The sequence below is a fragment of the Molossus molossus genome, unplaced genomic scaffold (assembly GCF_014108415.1).
Source record: "Molossus molossus isolate mMolMol1 unplaced genomic scaffold, mMolMol1.p scaffold_m16_p_8, whole genome shotgun sequence".
Taxonomy (NCBI): Eukaryota; Metazoa; Chordata; class Mammalia; order Chiroptera; family Molossidae; genus Molossus; species Molossus molossus.
The window spans coordinates 583868-595901 of NW_023425402.1; the positions used below are offsets into that span (position 1 = coordinate 583868).

The following is a 12034-nucleotide window of genomic DNA, read 5'->3' on the forward strand; positions in this document are numbered from 1 at the left end:
TTAACATCATATTTATATCAGCTCCCCTTTGGGGCTTATAAAACTATAAACTCAATTAAAATATCCTTATTAATAGTTTTAATAAAGAAAGAGTTGTAGATGAACCTGAAGTAGTGAAAAATTTCTGACTTAACATACCATATTAAAATAAACATTTATAATATTCATAACATGGAATAATTTAAATTTGGCTAGTCTTAAGAAACTATTTAGAAAAATATATAAATAAATAATTTGGAATTAGCATATAACCTCTAGACAGTCTTCTAGCTGCTTGGAAAAAAATACTTTCAGTATATTGGTTTGTCTAGTATATTGCTTTATACTACCAATTTTCACATCGAATGTAGAACTGGTAATTTAAATCTTTCTCAAATGTTCATAATATCTAAACTTAGTTTCAAATTAGTGACGTTGATGTTTGTTTTGGCCTCACTTAGTTCTCAATTGTTCCAATAAGACTTCCTTGATCATTTATTTTATGCTCACAGTGAGTTCTTTCTTGGAAAACATAATTTATTCATAACATATGCCAGCACTGCAACACTTTCTTTAATGTTTTATATGTAGAACTAATGAGATGTCAGTTTCTAAAAAAGCAGGGGTCACTTATTTCTCCAGTATCTTTTCTATTATCTAACACATGACTACATGGAAAAGGGTTGACTAAGAATGTACTGACTCATTTGATAATGCAGATGGCAACACCCACGTAAACCGCTCATCGTGGGACAGAAAGGACCGGGCGTGGACGGCGCCAGGAGCGGAGCGGGAAGGTGACAAGGACACGGAGCGGGAAGGTGACAAGGACACGGAGCGGGAAGGTGACAAGGACACGGAGCGGGAAGGTGACAAGGACCAGGAGCGGAGCGGGAAGGTGACAAGGACACGGAGCGGGAAGGTGACAAGGACACGGAGCGGGAAGGTGACAAGGACACGGAGCGGGAAGGTGACAAGGACACGGAGCGGGAAGGTGACAAGGACACGGAGCGGAGCGGGAAGGTGACAAGGACACGGAGCGGGAAGGTGACAAGGACACGGAGCGGGAAGGTGACAAGGACACGGAGCGGGAAGGTGACAAGGACACGGAGCGGGAAGGTGACAAGGACCAGGAGCGGGAAGGTGACAAGGACACGGAGCGGGAAGGTGACAAGGACACGGAGCGGGAAGGTGACAAGGACACGGAGAGGGGAAGGTGACAAGGACCAGGAGCGGAGCGGGAAGGTGACAAGGACACGGAGCGGGAAGGTGACAAGGACACGGAGCGGGAAGGTGACAAGGACACGGAGCGGGAAGGTGACAAGGACGACTTTGAGAAAGAAAGGATACGGAGCGACGTCAAGAGCACCAGGACAATCGGTCAGCTCCGGAGGTCAGTAGAATCAACACTAGAAGGTCTAGGATGAGCAGGGGATGGGGAGCAGCCAGAGCTGTGACGGAACAGGTCAAAATGGCCTCAGTCAGACGTAAACCTTTTGGAAAAGACAGCAGCTCCAGACCCAGGCCAGCCTGTTAACCCGGAACTGTCACAGCGCAGACTTCAGAAGGCCAATTTCCTTCCGCAGAATTCCTAGGTAGTATTTCCAAGTCTTAAACAGTCATATTGACAAAAACTGTGGCAGACACTACAGAAATGGGACCTATGGCTGCACTGGTTAACACTGATACACAGATGCATCTTTGATTTATCCACAGGTACTTAATTCCATTGTAAAATATTCATTAAAAGTTCTTGTGTTCAACTATTTTTTTACATTATTAATTGATTACTTAATTCAACTCCTGTAATAACATTACATCATATCCTGTAGAAGCTGCAACAGAATGAGGTTTGTTAACTTTTTAATGATGAGACCCCCACCCCTAAATCTCATCCGCTTTTCAGAAGCTGAATGATCCTCACCATCATCTTGACGTGGGTGTGGCTCTGGAGATCCACATGCCATTGTGTCCCACAGACTGAAGCTGGGGACCGCAGGGCCCTTGGCAGAATCCAGGAGCCCTTCCTTTCATAAGAACTTTCTTCCCAGAAGTTCCTTGTGGGCGCTGGGGACAAATAGGTACATTTGGAAATTAATATAAGGGATCATTCATAAACCATAGCCAAACCTCAAAACATGCTTCTACTGAAATGGATGTAAGAAAAAAAAAAAAGTATTCAATGAATATCTAAGAGGAGTGTAAGACAGAATAAGAATAGAAATAAAAGAAATGCTGGGACTAATAAAACCAGAGCCATGCAACAAAAACTGTCTCCATTGGATGAGTTTATAAGCATCCCTGTGATTTCTGTTTTGAAGAATAATAATAGAAATACATTAAAGGAATATTTCCTAAATTGGGATCATTGAAAGAAAATTGTAAATGAGGTTTAGTGTGAATGATTAAAAGAAAATATTCGAGGTGGGGGATGTGCAGATTAGCTAATGAGCTGTTTAACCCGGGAAGAAGTCTTGCAGTTCTTTTAGGCCAAATGTGAAAAACATTAACCCAGTGTGTCACGGATGGGGAAAAAGTCAATTAAGTTGTATAACTGTGTTGGGAAGAAAACCTTATCCTATCCTTATACTAATCATCTAGTATATGGTTTATAATTATATTTTTCCTATTGTCCCTCAAATATATTTTATGTTTTATAAATTCATCATTATTTACACATTGCTTTTAATTATTATACCTCTTTTACATCTTTTCCAAAACAGTTTTCTGCCTTTTTAATGATATTAAATATTGAAAAGTATATTTTTATAGAATATCCCACATTAGGGATTTATCTGATTGTTTCTTCACAAATAGATTCTGGTTAAACATTTTTGGAAGGTTACTACATAAGTGATGTATGTTGATTATGTCACATCACAGGGTACATGCTAAATTTGATGACTTGATTAAAATAATAATCATGAGCTCCATTAGAAAAATATTTTTAATAAATCAGCTATGGGGTAATAATTTGGAATTATGTAAATATCCTATTCCCCACAGGTTTCAGCATTTATTGATGATTTTTACTTGAATCTGTTTTTATACTGGGGGTTATAAAATGGTGACTTCCTATGTCTTGCCTTCAGAATAACACACAATTGCATGGCCACCCTGTCGTTCCCTGTCCCAGATCTGGTCTCCACTCTTTCCAAGGACTGGACTCACCTGAGGGCAGCAGTGCCACAGGGGCCTGAGCAAAGACAAGCCTGCTTCACCAATGATACGGTTAGACAAGGAAGAGGTTAGATTAGAATGGACATCGATGATCACAAATCAGTTTATCAGGCAGGAGTATTCAAAAGTTATCACCACTAGCTTTGAACAAGCACTGCCTTTAACATAAACTAGTTCTTCCCAGACACCCTGTGGCTCCAAACCCTCACACCTTATTATCAGCCATCCCTGTGACCGCCAGTATTTTTCAGTAACAGATTTATGTAGTGTCTTTTTCAGCACTCCAGATAAAAAAGACAACCAGTATGTCTTTGCTTCACCTAGGAAGATTACAAATTTACTTGGACAGTAATGCCCCAGGGATATATGAGGAGTCCCACCTATTGTCTTAGACACTAAAAACGGATATAAATGATGTTAAATTTCCTAGATATCCCAATCTACAGAAGACTGACCTTTGACCATGTTCCCTAGTTTCAGTCCATTGTTAAGAATAACAATTTCAAGACTCAGGATTTTGGGGGGTGGGTTATAGAAAACAGGGCGTTCTTTTTTCCACAATCTATGAGAAACACTTGATTAAACCCTGAGATTGTTGTTGGCTCCTGTGACTCAAAACCTCCTCTGTTCAAACAGAACAGCAGGACCAGGTAAGACCCCTAGAGATACTGGGGCTACTTTATTTGTTCTTAGCCACACCCCACTAAGTTGTCTCCTTTCTGGGAGTAAAGTTTCTCTATAAATGTCAGGAATAGCTAATCAATGTCTGTTTTTAAATCAGAAACCTGTCGCCTTCTAACTAGGAAAGGTTATGGGGGCAATATATACCTTTGCTTATCAAATCTGCCCCAATTCCCCTGACAGGGTGAGGTCTTCGTTCTGTTTGTTAATCAGTGACGTCCACATCTGCTTTTTCCAGAAGGGCCATATGTATTTAGAACTAAATTGATGGTTCAAAGAGGGGGAAAGGTCTCACTCCCCTGCCAGAGAGTTAAAAATTTTTTTAAATGATGAAATAAGTCTATTAAACACTCCACATCCTCCTCCTGGAGGCCCGGAGCTACAGCAGTCCTGGGAAGACGGGGAAACCAGTGCACCCCAAACCCTGTGCAGCGCCAGTGCCCACCTCAATGTGGAGGGAAAAAATGATACTTTTAAATTCGAGCCACTGGAGGTGTGGGAGCTACTGCAGCCCCTGGAACAAGCCACCAGGCCTGTGCTCTCCCCTCCCCCACCTCTTCTCCAGCCTCCTAGAAGCAGCCAAGGACACTAGAGAGTTAAACCAGCTCACGGCTGAGCACACTAAAGGAATACAGTCATCACCAAGAGTCATATGGGTAATTTAAGTTTCATGGATGTCTTTTAAAGTTATTAACATGACTTTCTGGGTCTGCAGGAATAAATAAGTTTATTTATCTCTGTTACAGAATTTGTCAAGAAAATAGGTGGGGTAAAAATTTAAAGAAATAATAAATAGATGTTGATAGAGGAAGTAAACCACCATTTTAACTGAGCCATCATCTGAGAAATGATGTGACCCCTTTCGCTTCCTGCTTCTGTAAGTTGCTTACAGCTCTGGTGCCGACTGCCCGCCCAGCCCGCTGTAAGGCTGGGGCGCCCTGACCTGGCCCAGAACCTGCCTCTCTGGGTCCACGCATGCGTACAGGAGCTGCTCCGCTGCCTCAGTGTCCATCTGGGCCTTTTCCGTAACAATGTAACTAAAATGGAGGGTCTTTGATAAAGCTTTTCAGTGATAATTATATATATGCCTAAACATAGTTTTCCAAAGTCTTTGGTAACTTAAGATTTGGAGGTTTGCTGGGTTAAATGATTAAAATGTTAAATATCCAGGGATTTAAAATAACAGGATACTGAAATGTTAATTAACTGAGTCTGCCTGCTTTTGGATTCTTATTACAGAAAAGCTAAGGGATGGAATTAGATCTGTCAATGAATATCTTCTATTTTATTTGAAAAATGTCTCTTGAAAATGTGAATAAATTTGCCAGTCCAAGGAATGTTAATTACTTACTTGTCATATTAAAAAAATATATATATCATTCCAAAGTGGCGGCGGAGTGAATGGAAGCAACACAGACCGTCTCCCAGGACCAAACTGGAATTACAACTAAAACAGAGACATATCGATGGGAAAAAGCAACAGAAAAGCAGCTTGCGAGGACCATATAACGAGGGACACTGACTCCATCCTGGTAGGCTTGCGAGGACGAGAGAGGGGGCTGGGAGCCCACGGTCGGCAGCTCAGCAGCGGCCTTAGCTGGGAGCAGCGCCCTCGGGTTACACTCCCAGGCGGCTCCACAGCGCAGAGCCAGGACAGAGTCTAAAAAAGCCACAGCCACTCACCTTGGGCTCCGGCAGAGGGAGGGCAGACTGGACTGGAACTGTGTGGGGACACTCGAGATTTGGAGGGCGCTCATAGCTTTTGCTGAGTGCATCCACGCAGGACAGTGGCCATATTGCTCCTTCCCAAGGCCCTGGGGAGAGGTGGCAGCCCCTCCCTCAGATATCCAACCCCACCCTGTGGGCCATTGAAATGCAAATTGAGGCTCACTAACAACCAGCATCTGACCCACACTCCAGAAATCCCCTTACGATGAGCACCTGAGGGAGTTTTTCAATCAACTGACAAACCAAAACTGGTCAAGTAATCTGGACTGCTAGCCTCCAGGCAAAAAGCTAGAGGATAACAGTACGATCCCTGGGCTAGCAACTCTAACCAGGAAAGTAAGACTTGACAGTGGTGTTTAACGTGGGTCCTCCCTCGCTCATCTAAACCCAGAAGAGGGAGCCACAAACACAGGACACCAATACCCACAGGGAAAACTTGACAAGCTCCAAAGCCCACTGTGATAGCCAAAATGCTGAAACACAGAAACAAAAGCCAAATGAAAGAACAAGAGACCTCCACCGAAGATGATATCAATGTGGAGCAGTTAGGCAGGTTAACAGACCTAGAATTGAGAGCCATGATCTGGAGGAGGCTCAATAGCATGAGTAAGGACATAGAGATGCTGAAAATAAACCAATTGGAAAATAAAAACCACCAAGAAGAAATCAAGAATGACATATCAGAAATAAATAACACATTGGAAGGTCTAAAGAGCAGAGTAGAGGAAGTTGAGGACCGGATCCGTGAATTAGAAGATAGTGTAGAAAAAAATCAACCAATCAGAAAACCAAAAGTAAAAAACGATTAAAAACAGGAAGACAGCTTAAGAGAATTGTGGGACAACTGGAAACGTAATAATATTCTAATCATAGGAGTCCACGAAGAAGAAGAAAATGAGCAAGGGTTAGAGAATATATTCAAAGAAATAGTGACAGAAAACTTACCTAATTTGATGAAGAAGACATTCAAGTTCAAGCAGCACAGAGAGCCACAACTAAGAAGAACCCAAACAGGCCCACACCAAGACACATAGTAATTAAAATGCCAAAAATTGCCCTGGTCAGTTTGGCTCAGCAGTAGAGCGTCAGCCTGTGGTCCAGAGAGACCCGGGTTTGGTTACTGCTAAGGGCATGTACCTCGGTTGCAGTTTGTCCCCAGCCCTGGTTGGGTCGTGCGGGTGGCAACCACTCCATGTGTCCCTTTGATGTCGATGTTTCTCTCTCTCTCTCTCTCTCTCTCTCTCTCTCTCCCTCCCCACTCTATCTGAATAAAAAATGTAAAAATGTCCTCAGGTGAGGATAAAAAAAATAAAACAATAAAATGCCAAAAATTAAAGACAAAGGGAGAATCCAAAAAGCAGCAAGAGAGAAGCAACAGGTTACCTACAAAGGAAACCCCATAAGGCTATCAGCTGACTTCTCACAAGAAACACTACAGGCCAGAAGGGAATGACATGAAGTAATCAATGTCTTGAAAAACAAGGATCTGAATCCAAGACTACTCTACCCAGCAAGGCTATCATTCAAAATAGAAGGTCAAATAAAGAGCTTCCCAGACAAAAAAAAAAGGCTAAGGGAATACATTAGCACCAAACCAGCACTATAAGAAATGTTAAAAGGACTGCTGTAATTAGTAGAAGAAATAGGAAGAAAAATATAACCACACTAAACAGAAAAGGCAATAAATAAGTACATATCAATAATCACCTTAAATGTAAATGGACTGAATGCTCCAATAAAAAGACACAGAGGAGCTGTTTGGATAAGAAAGCATGACTCATCTATATGTTGTTTACAAGAGACCCACCTCACAACAAAAGATTCATATAAGTGGAAAGTGAAGAGATAGAAAAAATTTTTCCAACAAACGAAAAGAAAAGAAAAGCTGGGGTAGTAATACTCATATCTGATAAAATAGATTTCAAAATGAAGCCATAACTGGAGACAAAGAAGCCCACTACCTAATCGTGAAAGGATCTATCCAACACGAAGATATAACCTTGATAAACATATATGCACCCAATATAGGAGCACCAAAATATATTAAAAATCTTCTGGAGGACTTCAAAGGAGAAATCAACAACAATACAATCATAGCAGGGGACTTTAACACCCCATTGACACCACTGGATGGATCTTCTAGACAAAAAATTAACAAGGAAACAGAGACCATAAATGAAGCAGTAGACCAAATGGATTTCATAGATATCTACAGAGAATTATACCCCAAAACTACAGAATTCACATTCTTCTCAAGTGCACATGAGACATTCTCAAAGATAGACCACATGATAGGACACAAACTAAATCTCTACAAGTTCAAGAAGATTGAAATCATATCGAGCATCTTCTCAGATCACAATGGCATGAAACTAGAAATCAATTCAACAAAAACAAGCAAAGACATTTCAACACATGGAGGCTAAATAGCATGTTATTAAACAATGAATGGGTTACCGAGGAGATCAAGGGAGAAATTTAAAAGTTCCTGGAAACCAATGAAAATGAACAAACAACAACACAAAATCTATGGGATGCAGCGAAAGCAGTTCTGAGAGGGAAGTTCACAGCTCTACAGGCCTACCTCAAGAAACAAGAAAAATTTCTAATTGACTGTCTAACCTCACAACATAAAGAATTAGAAAGCAAACAAAAATAAAACACCAGAACAAGTAGAAGGAAGGAAATAGTAAACATCAGAGCAGAAATAAATGACATAGAGACCAAAAAAACAATTCAAAGGATCAATGAAACAAAGAGGTGGTTTTTTGAAACAATAAGCAAGATTGATGAACCCTTAGCTAGATTCACCAATAAACAAAGAGAACTTAAATGCACAAAATCAGAAATGAAAGAGGAGAAGTAACAACTGACACCACAGAAATACAAAAGATCGTTAACAGCTACTATGAACAACTCTATGGCAACAAATTCGACAATCTAAGCAAAATGGACAAATTTCTAGAAACATACAGTCTCCCAAAACTGGACCAGGAAGAGATGGAAAACTTGAACAGACCAATAAAAACTAAGTAAATTGAAGAGGTAATCAAGACTCTACCAGCAAACAAAAGCCTAGGCCCAGATGCTTCATGGGGGAGTTTTACTGAACATTCAAAAAAGAACTAATACTCATTCTCCTCAAACTATTTCAAAAAATTCAAGAAGAAGGAAGACTTCCAAACACCTTCTATGAGGCCAGCATAATTCTAATTCCAAAACCAGAAACAGACACTACAAAGAAAGAAAACTACAGGCCAATATTGCTGATGAACATAGATGCCAAAATCCTGAACAAAATACTACCAAATCATATCCAGCAATACATCAATAAAATTATTCACCATGATCAAGTGGGATTCATCCCAGGGATGCAAGGCTGGTACAATATTCGCAAATCAATAAATGTGATACACCACATAAACAAAATGAATAATAAAAACCACATGATCATATCAATAGATGCCGAAAAAGCATTAGACAAAATCCAGCATCCATTTCTGATTAAAACGATCAGCAATCTGGGAATAAAGGAATCATATCTAGACATAATAAAGGCCATATATGAAAGACCTACAGCCAACATCATACTCAATGGACAGAAAATAAAAACATTTCCCTTAAGAACAGTAACAAGACAGGGATGTCCACTTTCGCCACTCTTATTTAACATTGTACTGGAAGTCTTAGCCACAGCAATTAGACATGAAGAAAAAATAAAAGGGATCCAAATTGGAAAGGAGGAAGTGAATCTGTCATTATTCGCAGATGACATAATATTATACATAGAAAACCCTAAAGACTCCATCAAAAATCTGCTATAGTTAATAAATGCATTTTGCAGAGTAGCAGGATACAAAATTAACATCAAGAAATCGATGGCATTCTTTTGTTTTGTTTTTAATCCTCACCCGAGGACATTTTTCCATTTTTTGTTCAGATAGAGTGGGAGGGAAAGAGAGGGGGAGAGAGAGAGAAACATCGACGTGAAAGGGACACATCGAGTGGCTGCCACCCGCACAACCCAACCAGGGCCGGGGACAAACTGCAACCGAGGTATGTGCCCTTAGCGGGAACCGAACCCGGGTCTCTCTGGACTGCAGGCCGACGCTCTAACCGCTGAGCCAAACCGGCCAGGGCTCGATGGCATTCTTATACACCAATGATGAACTCACAGAAAGAGAAACTGAAAAAAAAACACCATTTCCCATCACGGCAAAAAAAATTAAGATACCTAAGAATAAACTTAACCAAAGAAGTAAAGGACCTATTTGCAGAAAACTACAGGACATTGAATAAAGAAATAGAGTAAGATATAAAAAAAGTGGAAGCACATACCTTGTTCATTGATTGGAAGAATTAGCATCATTAAAATGTCCACATTACCCAAAGCAATCTATAGATTCAATGCAATCCCCATCAAAATACCAACGACATATTTCACAGAACTAGAACAAATAATTCAAAAGTTCATATGGAACCAAAAAAGACCTCGAATAGCCAGAGCAATTTTGAAAAAGAAGGACAAAGTAGGTGGGATCACGATACCAAGTATCAGGTTATACTACAAAGCGACTGTAATCAAAATAGCCTGGAACTGGCACAAGAACAGGCATATAGCCCTGGCCGGTTTGGCTCAGTGGTTGGAATGTCGACCTGTGGTACAGAGAGACCCAGGTTCGGTTCCCGCTAAGGGCACGGACCTCGGTTGCAGTTTGTCCCCGGCCCTGGTTGGTCGTGCGGGTGGCAGCCACTCGATGTGTCCCTTCACGTCGATGTTTCTCTCTCTCTCTCTTTCTCTCTCTCCCTCCCGCTCTATCTGAACAAAAAATGGAAAAATGTCCTCGGGTGAGGATAAAAAAAAAAAAAAGAACAGGCATATAGACCAGTGGAACAGAACAGAGAACCCAGAAATGGACCCAAGGCAATATGCTTAATTAATATTTGACAAAGGTGGCAAGAGCATACAGTAGAGTGAAGACAGCCTCTTTAATAAATGGTGTTGGAAAAATTGGACACCTACATGCAAAAAAATGAAACTAGACCATCAACTTTCACCATACACAAGAATAAACTCAAATTGATAAAAGACTTAAATGTGACCTGTGAATCCATAAAAATTCTAGAAGAAAATGTAGGCAACAAAATTTCCGACATCATACACAGTGTTATGCTCAGTGTTACTAATCATCAGAGAGATGCAAATTAAAACAACAATGAGGTATCACCTCACACCTGTCAGAATGGCCGCCATCAACAAATCATCAAACAAGTGTTGGCGAGGGTGTGGAGAAAAGGGGACTCTCGTGCACTGCTGATGAAAATGCAGACTGTGCAGCCTCTATGGAAAACAATATGGTATTACCTCAAAAAATTAAAAATTGAACTTCCATTTGACCCAGTGATCTCACTTCTAGGAAAATACCCTAAGAAATGACTTTCAGTTACTCCAACGGGCCCTGGAATACTCCCATGTTCATAGCAGCATGTCAAATATTAATTAAGCATATTTACAAAAGCTAAGATCTGGAAACAGCCCAAGTGTCCATCAGTAGACGAATGGATAAAAAAGCAGTGGTACATATACACAATGAAGTACTATGCAGCTGTAAGAAAGAAAGATCTTATCAGTTTGTTCTTGTGTATGGTGTAAATTGGTGGTTTAGTTTCATTTTTGCATGTACCTGTCTGTGGGAGACCATTTGCATGGCATCCATCTTGTTGCAGTCTGCTCTGCTGTCTCCGGCCCCAGGGCGGGGTCTCTCTGCATACAGTGTCTGCATTCTTCTAGATAATTGTTTACTCCATTCTTTGCTTATCATTTGTTCCACCTGGGGTATTTACTGGAATTTGCTTCAGGTGGGATACTAATTAACTGTTTCACCTGTTTTTCCCCTATATATTATGTGAACTCCCCCTGAATAAACGAGACTTGATCAGAGCCCTGTCTTGTCTCCATTTCTCTTGTCTCTTGTCCCTCCTCATCCTCACTCCCCCTCTAGAGTCCTCGTTGCTCGACCTGCGGGACAGGTCACCTGTCCAATTTTCCCAACACCATTAATTAAAGAGAGTGTCTACTACATTGTATCCTTTTGCCACCTTTGTCAAATATTAATTGAGCGTAATGTCTTGGGTCAATTTCTGGCTTTTCTGTTCTGTTCTATTGATCTATATGCCAGTACCAGGCTGTTTTGAAAACAATAAATTTGTGGTATAATCTGATATCCAGTATTGAGATCCCTCCTACTTTTTTGTTCTTTTTTAAGATTGCTGTGGCTGTTCGGGGTCTTTTTTGGTTTCATATAACTTTTTGAAGTATTTGGTCTAGTTCTATAAAAATATGTCATTGGTCTTTTAATGAGGATTGTATTGAATCTTTAGATTGCTTTGGGTACTATTTTAACAATATTAATTCTTCCAATCCATGAACAAGGTATATGCTTCCACTTTTTCATATTTTCTTCTA

General features: G+C 40.5%; 1 pseudogene; it reads left to right on the plus strand.

Moving 5' to 3' along the window:
* Positions 1-12034, plus strand: part of LOC118621279 — a 120770-nt pseudogene that overhangs the window by 842 nt on the left and 107894 nt on the right.